General features: G+C 37.9%; 1 non-coding gene across 1 annotated transcript; it reads right to left on the bottom strand.

The window, feature by feature from the left end:
- Nucleotides 1-3084: 3084 nt before the first annotated feature.
- TRNAF-GAA (transfer RNA phenylalanine (anticodon GAA)) lies at nt 3085-3156 on the bottom strand. The gene has a single exon. It is a non-coding gene; the product is annotated as a tRNA-Phe (tRNA).
- Between the last annotated feature and the right edge of the window lie 10264 nt (nt 3157-13420).

The raw sequence follows: 13420 nt of genomic DNA, 5'->3' as shown, positions 1-13420 counted from the left end.
GGATCCTCAAGTGTAGCTGATGACAGAGGAACATCCTGACCTACCGAAGATGTTGATCGTTGATTTGGGTCAAGCTCTACAATAACTTGTGGTTCGTTAACATCACATTCTTCTCCGTTCTCTGGAAAGCTCTGATTTTCTGCAGTTCGTTTCTTTAACACAGATTCGTAGAAAGAGAAATCTCGTTTTTTGTTTGCCTCTTCAATGTATTCGGCATCTGAAAACAGCTTCTTGTTCACTGGTTGCTTTAAATCCATTGATTGCTATTTGAGCTGTTTGAGATCTAATATAGGCTTTGCCAAACAGGTCCATTGCATCAAAAGCACTGCCTGATTTCCTTGCTGTAGTGAACTTACAGGGGAACCATGAAAGTTTTGTCCAAAGGTTGTAATTTGTGTGAAGATTGAGGTGGCAGCGACACAATTGTAACATGATTTGTTTTTGCCAAGTTGATCAGATCAATATTCTGTGTGTGGCTAAAGTGGCCATCCAAGAGCAACAGCACAGGTTTTTCCTTTGTAGGGTTGACAAACTCGAAACCACTGACTGAAGGAGTTCATTTGGATCCACCCTGAATGGTACGCTGTAAGGATTGTTCCTTCCTTCCCCATTATTCTCTTGAAATTTGGAACAGAATTCCAATAGAATAAGAGTGTGTACAAATACAAGTAGTCTTTAAACATGAAAAAATAAGGGGTCCGGTTTAGGCAACTGAAGGGAGTCCGGTTTACGCGACTATAGCCAACATTTTAACTCGATAGATTGTTAACCAAACATCGAAATTAAACGGTTTAATGACAAGCAGTAACCTTAAACCTTACCATTTAAGGATATATATATATATATATATATATATATATCTCGAATGGCTTACCTGCCAATATCTAGGAGAAATAACGAAAAATGTAGTACAATGTAAAAACTTTTTCCACTGCCAAAACATGTAATTGCGGACTGATAAGCAACAAATAAAGCGGGCGACGTGTGTGCTCCGCTACAGAGTGGTAGAAGCCTAAACTACTATTTACACTTAGTTCTGCTGGAGTTCAAGAGAATGCAGAGCCAGGAGACCGGGGGTCCACTTTAGGGGAGGAGTCCGGTTTAGGGCACTTTCCTCTATTATTATTATTATTATTATTATTATTATTATTATTATTATTATTATTATTATTATTATTTCATTCAGTGTTCTACCCAAGGGCAGGTCTTTCACTGCAAACCCATCTTTCGCCAATCTTTCCTATTTTCTGCCTTCCTCTTTGTTTTCTCATATGATCCATATACCGTATCTTAATGTCGTCTATCATCTGATATCTTCTTCTGCCTTGAACTCTTCTTCCTTTCACCATTCCTTCGAGTGCGTCAGTAGGCAGTTTCCTCTCAGCCAGTTGGCCCAACCAATTCCTTTTCCTCTTCCTAATCAGTTTCAGCATCATTCTTTCTTCACCCACTCTTTCCAACACAGCTTCATTTCTTTTTCTCTCTATCCACTTCACACGTTCCATTCTTCTCCATATCCAGATTTCAAATGCTTTTTTTCGCTTCTCTTCACTTCGTAGTAATGTCCATGTTTCTGCCCTGTACAATGCCACACTCCATACAAAGCAATTGACTAGTCTGTTCCTTAGGTCTTTTTCCAGAAAATGCTCCTTGTTTATTTAAAACTTCCTTGGCCATTGCTATCCTCCTTTTGACTTCCTGGCAGCAACTCATGTTACTGCTTATAGTACATCCCATGTATTTGAAGCTGTCGACTTGCTGTACTGCCTCATTTAAAATTCGCAAGTTTACCATTTTTATTTTTCTTTCTATGATCATGGTATTCATCTTATTTGCATTTATCTTCATCCCACACTGCACACAGCTGTCATTTAGCTCCAGTAGCATGTCCCATAGTATCATCTCCTCTGCTAACAACGCCATATTATTAGCAAATCTTATAGCCTACATTATTATTGTTATTATTAATATTGTTATTATATTATTATTATTATTATTATTATTATTATTACCTTACCTTACCTACCTTTTAAGTATTAAATGTTGGTTTGATTTTTGTCATATTTCGTTGTAGAAGTGCTGGGGAACTGTGTCAAATATGTTCACGTCTTAGGTTTGAACGTTATAAATTAAGGTTATACTTTCGTTGCCTTTAAAAAAAAAAAACTTGAAATCACTGCTTCGAAGATTTCGTACACTAACACTTTTTTTAACGAAGTGGTTTGCTGAAGACTTTCCCATTTTTGTGAATGATTTATAAATATCCAGATAACGTTTGAAGAAACGTATAAAAATCATACGTTAACAGCTCGACAAAACATAATATGAAGTCGTTTAATCCTGTAGTTTCGATCATTAAGCCTAGTAATTGTTTAGTAATATAGTATTGTGTTAATTACTGCTATATTCTGTGCTTATTGTGTCTGTGTAAAGCGCTATGAAGATGTAATGATGAGAACGTTGTTATCTAATATGCCAAGATCGATACAATAATTAGGTCGGTTACATAGTCAAGCGTATTACGCTACGCATTAATCGCTCCCACACGCCTAGTGCGTATAGATATATAACTTTACATTAGGCGGGCTTACTATCCGCAGCAGTGGTAGGCAGTGATTTCAAGTGAATTTGTTCAAAACAGGTTTTGGTACGCTTCTTATATTCTCAAAAGAAGGAAACAAGAAGCAGAAAAACACACTATTTTGAATACATGTTACACTTCCCATGGCCTTAACTCTTACCTGGTTAACCTCTTCAGGCTTGGTGTACATTATAGTTTACATTGAATGTCTTCGATACTTTTAAATATTTTGAAAAATTAAAAGTGATAGACCTGGAGAATATTATTTTTGAAACATTTCTATACCTGGATTAAAAATAAAATTTAAAATTTTGCGGCACCAAGCGTCAAAATTGTCTCCAAATTTTGATTTTCTGTCAAGACTTTATTAGGAATTTTGGATCCCCAGAATGATTGCGACCAGTTTCTTTTTTTCATTTTTTTTTTTAAATATAAATTCAGGTCTGAAGGGGTTAAACAAAACCATTATTCGATGAAAGAGTAATGGAACGGAGAAAAATTCTCTCCGGCGCCGGGATTTGAACCCGGGTTTTCAGCTCTTCGTGCTGACGCTTTATCCACTAAGCCACACCGGATTCCACCCCGGCGTCAGAAGAAGTCTCAGTTTTAGGTTCCAACTCTTGAGTTCCCTCTAGTGGCCGCCCTCTGCACTACGTCATAGATATCTATGAACCTAGAACCGAAGTCCACACATGTGCTGAGGTGCACCCGGCTTCAAATCCCGGCGCCGGAGAGAATTTTTCTCCGTTCCATTACTCTTTCATCTTATGATGACGCAGAATATCTGCATGGAAATATCATATGTACTTCGGTACATTATAATAATATATATGATATGCGTAAATCACTTCGTGATTTAAGACGGCGCTTATTCCGTCGGATCCCGGCCAACTAGTCACTCATTACGAGTGCACCTCAGCACATGTGTGGACTTCGGTCCTAGGTTCATAGATATCAATGACGTAGTGCAGAGGGCGGCCACTAGAGGGAACTCAAGAGTTGGAACCTAAAACTGAGACCATTCTTCCGTCGCCGGGGTGGAATCCGGTGTGGCTTAGTGGATAAAGCGTCAGCACGTAGAGCTGAAAACCCGGGTTCAAATCCCGGCGCCGGAGAGAATTTTTCTCCGTTGCATTACTCTTTCATCGTATGATGACGCAGAATAATCTGCATGGAAATATCATATGTACTTCGGTACATTATAATAATATATATAAAACCATTATTAATATTGTTGTTATTATTATTATTATTATTATTATTATTATTATTATTATTATTATTATTATTATAAAAAGAATACCCCTACCAAATTCACATCTTCCTTATTTTACCTTTGTTAGGTTGGTTGGTCTTGTGTTAAGTGCGTTCAATTTTTGACAAGAATGACGTAATGCGTTTAGTACAGTATTCCGCCGTGCGACTGGACGCTTGGTAACATTATGCGTGTTAGCATAAACAGTTGACAAGCGTGTGATGTTATGTAAACAGTGGCATTTGGATAAGAATGTGGTGGTGATGACGATCAGTGTTGTGTGCCCAATACATAGTCTTGAAAACAAAATTGCAATTGCAGTGTGTTTTTTTGTAAAAGTAATTGGTTTCCGAAATATTGATGTCGCCAAACTTTCACTGACTAATGGTAGCTAGCCATCTTTCTTATGGTTATTAGTTTTATTTTGTTCGCAGAAGCAACTTTTTGGTTAAAGGGTGATTACTTTCGAGTTGACTTCGACATAGCATCGAAAATGGGCTTGCCACTCTTGAGTCGCGGGATTTTCCAATGTCACGTTCATCCTTTCCAAGAGGAAGGAACGTGTCTCAGACTGTGAACATGGCACCATGGCAAACATTGATGTACTGCTAAGAGCTGACGAGAAGAAGAAGAAAGTGTGATGAACCAGCATATATAAAATGTTTGTACTGTCCGTGACTCAGTAGAAGACAAGAGCGGACTGAGGAGGAAGGGATGTGAACAGATAACGTACGACAACACGTGCAATATTTGTACTGCAGTAAGCGGAAACATTAGGTCTCCTTCTGTTCAACTTAGCTTTAATTTCAATGCGCATTGTTACTCATGTTTCCTGCACGAGTAATAACCTGGCTACTGGGATGCTTATCTGAGCGATGTTTAAAACAATCAACAGCGATAGTCAAGAAGGTCACATTCTTTCCGCTCGTCTTCTCCTGAGTAACGGACAGTACTGTTCAATAGTTCTTTGTTCCGACCACTTAGTTTCGAATCCCAATATCATATTTAAATATCACACTTTGTAAGGTGCGCCGAGTTACTCTGTGGTAGCGTGTCGCCTCCAGACTAGCCGGCCCGGGTTCGATTCCCGGAAATTTTATTGTAAAATTTCTACCTCGGGACTAGGAGAGATGACGGTGCACAACTTCTAATCACTAAATTGTGAACCAAATATGCCTGGGTTAAATCCCAAATCTCTCCGCAGTGCATATGAAGGGAAGGCATATGTTACTGTTGATAGTGATTCGTCCATCGGATGGGGACGTTAAGCCTGGAGGCCCCCTTGGTGCTATTCGACAGAAGTAACTACGTGCCGGTACCGGGTTTCCCTTTCTCCCTTCCTCACCATCATCATCCTCATTCCCTACACTACATTTACACGAATACTTAACATACACTTGAAAATGAGTCACAGTTCTGCCTCTATCCGCAATATGCGGAACCCGAATCACGCAAGTGAAGTGGGTAGGCATTGGAAACACACACACACTTTTATGTAACACACACACTGCTCCTCTGTAATATACACATGTTTCCAATATGGAACATTGTTGCAAGAACGATATCAAACTTTCTCATATGTTTCTCCGTCACGACAAATATCTTATAATTATCTACACGTTGCTTTATTATTAGGCCCAAATTCCCCTCTCGGTTCTTGAAAGCATTGTATGTATGTAGGTAGGGCAGGCTATACATTCGTGTCGCTAGACTTCCAGCTGCATATGCCTAAGGATGTAGACGGTGTACGAATGAGTGAAAGATGCCATGGATTGGAATACTACTTTATTAATGTGAGTGTACTTCTTGCATAGTATACATTGGGCTTTTCCCCATTTTGCATCTCTATAAAGGAATGTTATCTTCCAATCGGGTTTAAAACGGTTTGAAGATTTATGCTTCTCTCCTTCCATGTACAGTAGGTCCACACCTGTGGAGTAACGGTCAGCTCGTCTGGCCGCGAAACCAGGTGGCCCGGGTTCGAATCCCGATCGGGGCAAGTTACCTGGTTGAGGTTTTTCCGGAGGTTTTCCTCAACCCAATAAGAGCAAATGCTGGGTACCTTTCGGTGCTGGACCCCGGACTCATTTCACCGGCATTATCACCTTCATTTCATTCAGACGCTAAATAACGTAGATGTTGATACAGCGTCGTAAAATAACCCAATAAAATAAAAAAAAATGTAGGCCTACAGTAGTGGCAAAAAACAGGACCGACCCTTGTAGCTGATTTCAGAGCCTCGTTCACTCAGAGCACGATAGACTGGTAACTAAGACTTTCGTGGTTCGAATCTTGTCTAGGAAGGAAACTTTTTTGTTTTTGTTCCTTATTCAAATTTATTCCCAATACTTTTCGATTGCAGGGATATTTTACTATTTAATTAACTTATTATTCCCAGAACATGAATTTTACCAGCACTCGAAAAGTATTGGGAATAAATTTGAACAAGGAACAAAAAAAGTTTCCTTCCCAGGCAGGATTCGAACCACGAAAGTCTTAGCTACCAGTCTATCGTGCTCTGAGTGAACAAGGCTCTGAAATCAGCTACAAGGGTCGGTCCTGTTTTTTTGCCACTACTGTAGCCTACACCCCTTGTTAGTAGTTTTTCGCTCGTCAGGTGTGCGTATGGGGGCGCGTATGGGCTAGTGACGGACTACTACTGACTCGTGTGCAATTTGCTAATACGTGCGCGTATTGCCGTTGCTTGTCTAAATGTCCACAATTTTGATCTCCATTACTGGTGATCGCCGTTGCACTACTTATTTGCTTCAACGCTTAAGTATTGCTCTTCAACGCGTTTTAGGTAGGCCTACTCTTCCCGAATCCAGCCCTTTGGACGAAGTCTTTCTTCTGTAAAATTTATTTAGTATTCTGTGTGTAAATATTTGTATTTAGTGTTATGAATTTAATAGTTGCATCTCCACGGCTTTCAGTCTTTTAGTGAATTTTTAAAGGTCCATGTATCGGCTCCGTTTGACAACTAGGATGGCGATTGTTTAGTACAATTTTTAACTTTTTTGAGTTTTGAGTTTTAACTTTATTAATGAGTTATAATGTTTTATTGCTTCAGTTAGTTTCTAAAATTTGTGAACTTTAAGATTAACATCACTCTGTAAAATGTGAAAGCATAGTCGAAATAATAATAATTAAAAAAAAAAGATTGGAGGTTAAAATGTCCAATGCAAAATTATCGTATACAAAATTTTCCATATCTTACATGAAAATGTCCGTACTCTATTAATATTCATTCAATTAAATGTCGACTGGAAAAAATGTCAACTTATTCAATGTCCATTAATTTCATTACATAAGTGTCCAATGTAAAAAAGGTCCAATACATTTTTCACAATTTATTCAACCTGTTCTCCTGCGTCTCTGGCTGTATACGAAATTTTAAGTTGTATCTTATAACACACAAATAGCGTATAACGTCGTTGTTTTTGTACTCACTGTAGCTCCTCACTATGTTTTCTGTTCTCCTTTTGTTGGTAATATAATACATCCTGTTTATAGCAGGCCTAATGTTTACTTGTGCTGGGAATTGGGCTATCATAATTTCGTTCTGGATACTCTGTGGTTGAGTTCTATTTTTTCATCATTCTCATTTCTCTTAAGCCTCTTTGTTTCAGGAAGCCATACCAAAATTTCTTCATCTTCAATTTGTCCGATGACCTCTCTTACAATTCTGTATGGTCCTTCGTGTGCCTGTCTGCAGCCCTTTCCCTTAGTGTCGCATTGACTCGTAGAACTTCCACTGTAGAAAGATATTTCTCATGCAAATGTCTTCGTCCATCTTTCAACATCATTTGTTATCCAGATCTGAATTGCTTCTACTTAGGGGGCGGATGTTGATGGCCTAAAATCTACTTAAAATGATCATTAAAATCCTCCTAAACTAATGAAAAAATGACATAAAATTAAAATAAAATGACATTTAAATATTATTCAAAGTACTCGCATCACAACTTCTTAAAAATTAGTCACCTTGTTTCAATGACTGCCCTGCAAATGTCGGAGAGAGGAGGCAACTTTCTGGAATTTGGCTAAGATACAGGGAAAGGGATGCAAAAAAATGAAGTTTTAAGGGAAAACTATAGATTTTAATGAGGGTTTGCAATGTATTTCAATCGGTGGTGGTCCATATCATGCCTTCATTCTCTGTCTCCTCCTACTTCCTTTCTTCACTTTTGTTATCAGATCTTCCGGATGGGGGAGTGTGAATGACAAAACAAATTTTATTGTGGATGCAGTTTGCATTCTTGCAGTCTTTGTGTTAAAAATACTGTCCCTTTCCTTCCATGGGAGGACACGGTGAAAGTTTCTCCCCTTCAAACATAAATTCTAAAGACACCCTCGTACCGACAAAAGAACAGTAGCAGTCAAAGCCCTCACTTAAACTAAGCTGTTGTCAAGCATTTTATATTATTTCCGTTGTGTGAGGCGAAGCCTTCAAGTAATCAGGGATGGTCTTCACAGTTTGTTCCAAACTATAGAACTCAAACTTCCCTGTTATTCACTTATTCAGTAGGTAATTACTACTGACCTAGTTGCTTAGAAAAATATTTAACAAACCTATCGGTAAGGAAAGTAAAATGCATTCCAAATGATCTAAAAGTTCTTCAAAGTATTAAAAATGACCAAAAATACCGAAAAAAATTATAAAAATGACATATTAGTTCAAAAACGTCGAAGAATGCAAAAAATGCAATATACGAAATTAATTTTTTACTTTGATATTAACATAGAAAGGAAATCTATATTAATAGGCATCGTCCTAATGTGAATAATAAGATGACGATTTTTCATCAACATCCGCTTGAGTAATAGTGGTATATGTATCCATCTTTCACTAAAATGTTTTTTCTCTTCTGTGAATAAATGATTTGGGTAATTATGCTGAGTATAGTTTGTAATAGAAGACTTAGTATTCTGAATTATCTTTGCAACGACTATACTGCAACACAACATATTGGAAAATATTTGATATATTTTTCATGGACATTCAGCAGTGGACATTTTCCTCAGTGGATATGTTTGTTCATGGACATTTTACACATGAACATTGTTGCATGTGGACATCTTTCCCTATGGACGTTTTGGATTGAACATTATAACGTGAGCGAAAAATACTTGTTATATGTTTTTGTTGCAAACTACTGTTTTTTCCTTGATTCAATGTCTTCCTTTAAAGGCTAGTAATGTTTATTCTGTTCAATATATTATTAAAATAGGCTAAACGATCATTGAGTGACTCATTTTCCTATTGCGGATATATGCATCTTCAGCAATCTTATATGTCGTACCAACATAACTTATGAGACATTACGAACGTTTGACGCTAGTTTGCAACGTTCCAGCGGGATAGAAATTTGGTCATTTTCATATCTCAGGGAAGTGTATGGGGGTAAGAAAATGGAGTGTTATGACAGGTTAGGTTAATTTAGACTTTTATTATGCTTTGCATATACGAAACTATAGTCGACCTGGTTGGCGAGTTGGTATAGCGCTGGCCTTCTATGCCCAAGGTTGCGGGTTCGATCCCGGGCCAGGTCGATGGCATGTAAGTGTAGTTAAATGCGACAGGCTCATGTCAGTAGATTTACTGGCATGTAAAATAACTCCTGCGGGACAAAATTCCGGCACATCTGGCGACGCTGAAATAACCTCTGCAGTTGCGAGCGTCGTTAAATAAAACATAACATTTAACGAAACTGTAACAGGTTAAGTTAGGATAGTTTAGGCTTTTGTTATGCATTGTATAGGAGAATCTGTGACAAGTTAGGTTAGGTTCCTTTAGGATTTTAGTGACAGGTTAGGTTAGGTTAGGCTTTTATTATCAAGATGAAGGCGAAAGCGATTGAGTGTGGCGCTCTTGAACAGGTAGTGATTTTTTGTTTTGTGTGTTGGCAGTTCAAGTCAGTCGGTGTCTATTCCAAATTCGGCGGAAGTCACTCAACGCTCGTTTCACCTTAAAATATACTTTCACAATATTTTTCAGTACAACTACATGTTTCAGCAAATAATCCACATGTTTTCTAATTCCACATAATTATCTGCAGATATTGTATTTAAAGGAGCATTAATAATTATGGGATTTTATTGTTGGATATTGACAATTAATACTTTAATATAAAGTTTACTTCTGATTTTTTATGACTACGTTTTTAGTCATTGTTACACACGTTAACAAAATGAGATATTCTGCATTACTCACAGCACGTCTACATCACTCGGAATATGTGGTCATTTTAGGAAAAGTATCCTAGTTACAATTCCGGGTCAACCTGAATATTTCACTGTAAAATCCGCTAAAGCCAAGTTGCACGGGAAGCTAATAGCATTCACAGTGATGAGTATAACTAGTCCGCGTAATAAATTTAATCACACAAGTTGTGGATCATTCTGGGGCACTAATTGAATTTTTGTTTTGTTTTCTCATAATGACGAGGTGTACCGTGCTACATTCGTTAGTCTCATCTGCCAACCATTATATATACAGTTTTTTTTTTTAAATTTTGTTGTATAGCCGTTGTGGCTTCCACCACGTTACTATGTGTGGCTGATACATTACATTTCAGCAGGCACAGCAAATCAATTGCAGATTTTATTCATAGTATCAGTTGCGTTTTCATAGAAATCTGATATTGTTCGTTTTTACGTGAAAGTGATTTGTGTTATAGATGAGACTACGTATAGGAGATAGAGATAAGTCTTTGTAAAACAAAGAAATTGGTAATAATTACGTTGAAAGTGGAGTATTGCTTCTTATTATACTTTTAATAGACATTATGATGTATAGCCTGGTTGGTACCAATGAATTCATGGCGGAGAAATGTGGAAATTGTGTTGTGAAGTGAATGGTGGACATTTCGAGCATCTTCTGTGAACTTGCAATGTAAATAACCACGTCATTAAGCAGCACTCTCAGAAAAGTAGCTGTTGTCTTTTTCTAACTGTTCCAATCATTATCTCTCTAATGAAGCGGGCACGACCGTAAGTTTATATGAAAAAAATATATGTTTCATTTTTAGTATAGAATAATCTGCACTACTTTATAATACACAATTACAAACCACCATGTATGTTATATACTTGAATATCCATTTAATCGCGAATGTTTCTAATTCTATAGGGACATCATTTTATTTTTACTTCAATTTTTATTGTACCTGAGTTTTTGAATGTACTTCACTTCCACTCCTTCTACTTCCAATCGTCCTCCACACAGAATCAAGGCCGCGTATACAGTCAAAGTCGCCTTACGGTCATAATAAACTGTACTGAGTTAGTGAGTATAGTACGTTCCAGAAATATATTCGCGTTTTCCAGTGACGAAAGAGCTTTTAATATTGAATCATATTTTCGCACAGGTACTGTCATCCGTTTGCCTACGTCGCATCCCGGTTTCCCCCACTCGCTTCTGCTCGCCCCTCTGTAAAGACTAGTGACTGGGATGTCTTGGCTCTTTTCTGAAAACATTAATTTCTGTTAGGAATTGGACGCCTACGTAATATTACGCAACTGTTTAAAATAACTTAAATAAAAGGGCCTCGTTAAGTAAGTAACTGTCACGTGATTTCCCTCCTTTCTACGACCCTGCTACAAAATCACTTGGACGGACAGTAGATGGCATGTCTGAGTAATTTTATCTTTTCGGATCGGTCAGAAGTGGATTGAATTTACAGTACACTCTTTTATAGAGTAGGTACAAAATTATTTGAACATGAATTACTAGTACGAAGGACGAAACTGGTAATTGGAATTAGGTACAATAGTCTATAGTGCGATAATATGCACAAAAGAACTGAAGCCTGTATCGAAATGAACGGCCACCATTTTAAAAAATGTGTTTAAATATTCATATTATGATTATTTTTCAGTTTAGGTTCATTCTTTAAATTTGCGGCGGTCGTCGTTCGTTGGGGCGCCGAAATATGCAGCGGTCGTCTGTCGTCGTCGTCGTCGTCGTTGCCCACGACGCCTTTCCTTGCCCTCGGCTGCCAGCTCAGTCGTATATGGAAAGTATCTCGAGGATGGCACGTCGATGTCAATAATTAACTACGTACACTGATTAATTTGGGCGCCAGCCTCCTCGAGATTACTCCGGTAGAGGTATGAGATTCCCAGGTCAGCTGCAAAACGGTCGGGACATGGGGTTTGGGAGACGTGCTCGTAGGTTGTAATGATGTAGGCGCACACCAGAAGTTGTTGGTAAGAACTATGAAAACGTTTATTATTATTAAGTGTTCGTTTCAGATTAGCAGAAATGCGCGTCCAAGTGTATAATATCTCGCTCTCACTTCCCGCAAGTTGGTATACTAATTTCTGAGTTCACGTAATTATATCTTTTGTACTATAAAACACCAGTAATATAACGGACAGTTGATAACGTGATGAGAGGAAAGAATTCAGACTTATAATAATAATGCAACACACGACTTCTTACTACACCCACTAAAAAATTCTAAGTCCGTAAATTGTTATACTTCCGAGTTAGGTTTGCCGAGAATATGTGGAGTGCAACTTCTCCGTACGCGTTCTATATGCCTTCTGTCTATCTGCCAAATCTATCCCCTACTTTCAACCACCAAACATAGAATTTCGCCCTCCTATCTATATATCACGTGTCTCTATTAGGAATCCTGATTGGCCATGATTACACTTACGTCACTTAAGACGCGTTCTTCAAAAATTGTTCGTTAACTAGAACATCTCCTACTTCCGGCGTCCTGACAATTCTCTGACATATACCAGATCATCTCTTTTGGAACCTGGCTTGGCGTCATCTTACTGACCACCCGCAGGCAAAGTCCATACATTCCCTCATCAGTCAACTCCACGCCTGGACACATGTTTCCTGTCAGCCTGGCTTCCTTTCGGCCTTCCTGTCCACCTGTTACTTCCGTGTCAGATTTTGAAACTAACTTACACGTCCGCGCATCCTATCCATATAAGAATATTAACACGAAATACTAATCTAATCAAAACCTCCTCATCCTATACGAGGAACCGTCTCAAATTGTACGTTAATGTGCTGTAGACAGTATAATATACACTGAATAATGAATACATCCGAATAGATAGCTCACTCAGTTCGTGAGTAAAAACACTTATTGTTAATACAGTACTGTATTTTAATTAAACAAAAACCTAATGAAAATTATCAAACTCAAAATCGCGATATTTCCTAGTTTATGTAAATTAATAAACTACTTTTCTTCCCTCCTATACCTAGTAAAGTGATTTGTTTGTATTTTACGCCAGTATCATCGAACTCCAGTAGCAAACGGTATTTCCGGTTCTCAACCGTTAATCCAAAAGTATAGCCAGGTTAATATTAGAAATGTTAGTAAAAATAAAATGATGTCCCTGCACATGCCTTAGCGTTGTCACCACGTCCATTATATTTCATTGGCCTACAGTCGGAATCAAAGAAATTATGTAATGCTTCAACTTTAAGTAGGTACGCATATTGTGTGTTTTTATTACCATGCCCATTTCTGTATGGCAGATATCATTCTGCCTAGCTATCGATATAAAAGCTCGTACAGATATGTAGTAATTTTCCCATCTAAAATTTGAGT

The sequence above is a fragment of the Periplaneta americana genome, chromosome 7 (genome assembly GCF_040183065.1).
Source record: "Periplaneta americana isolate PAMFEO1 chromosome 7, P.americana_PAMFEO1_priV1, whole genome shotgun sequence".
Taxonomy (NCBI): domain Eukaryota; kingdom Metazoa; phylum Arthropoda; class Insecta; order Blattodea; family Blattidae; genus Periplaneta; species Periplaneta americana.
Note: the sequence above shows the minus strand (reverse complement) of the source record. Positions and strands in the feature narration are given on the sequence as shown.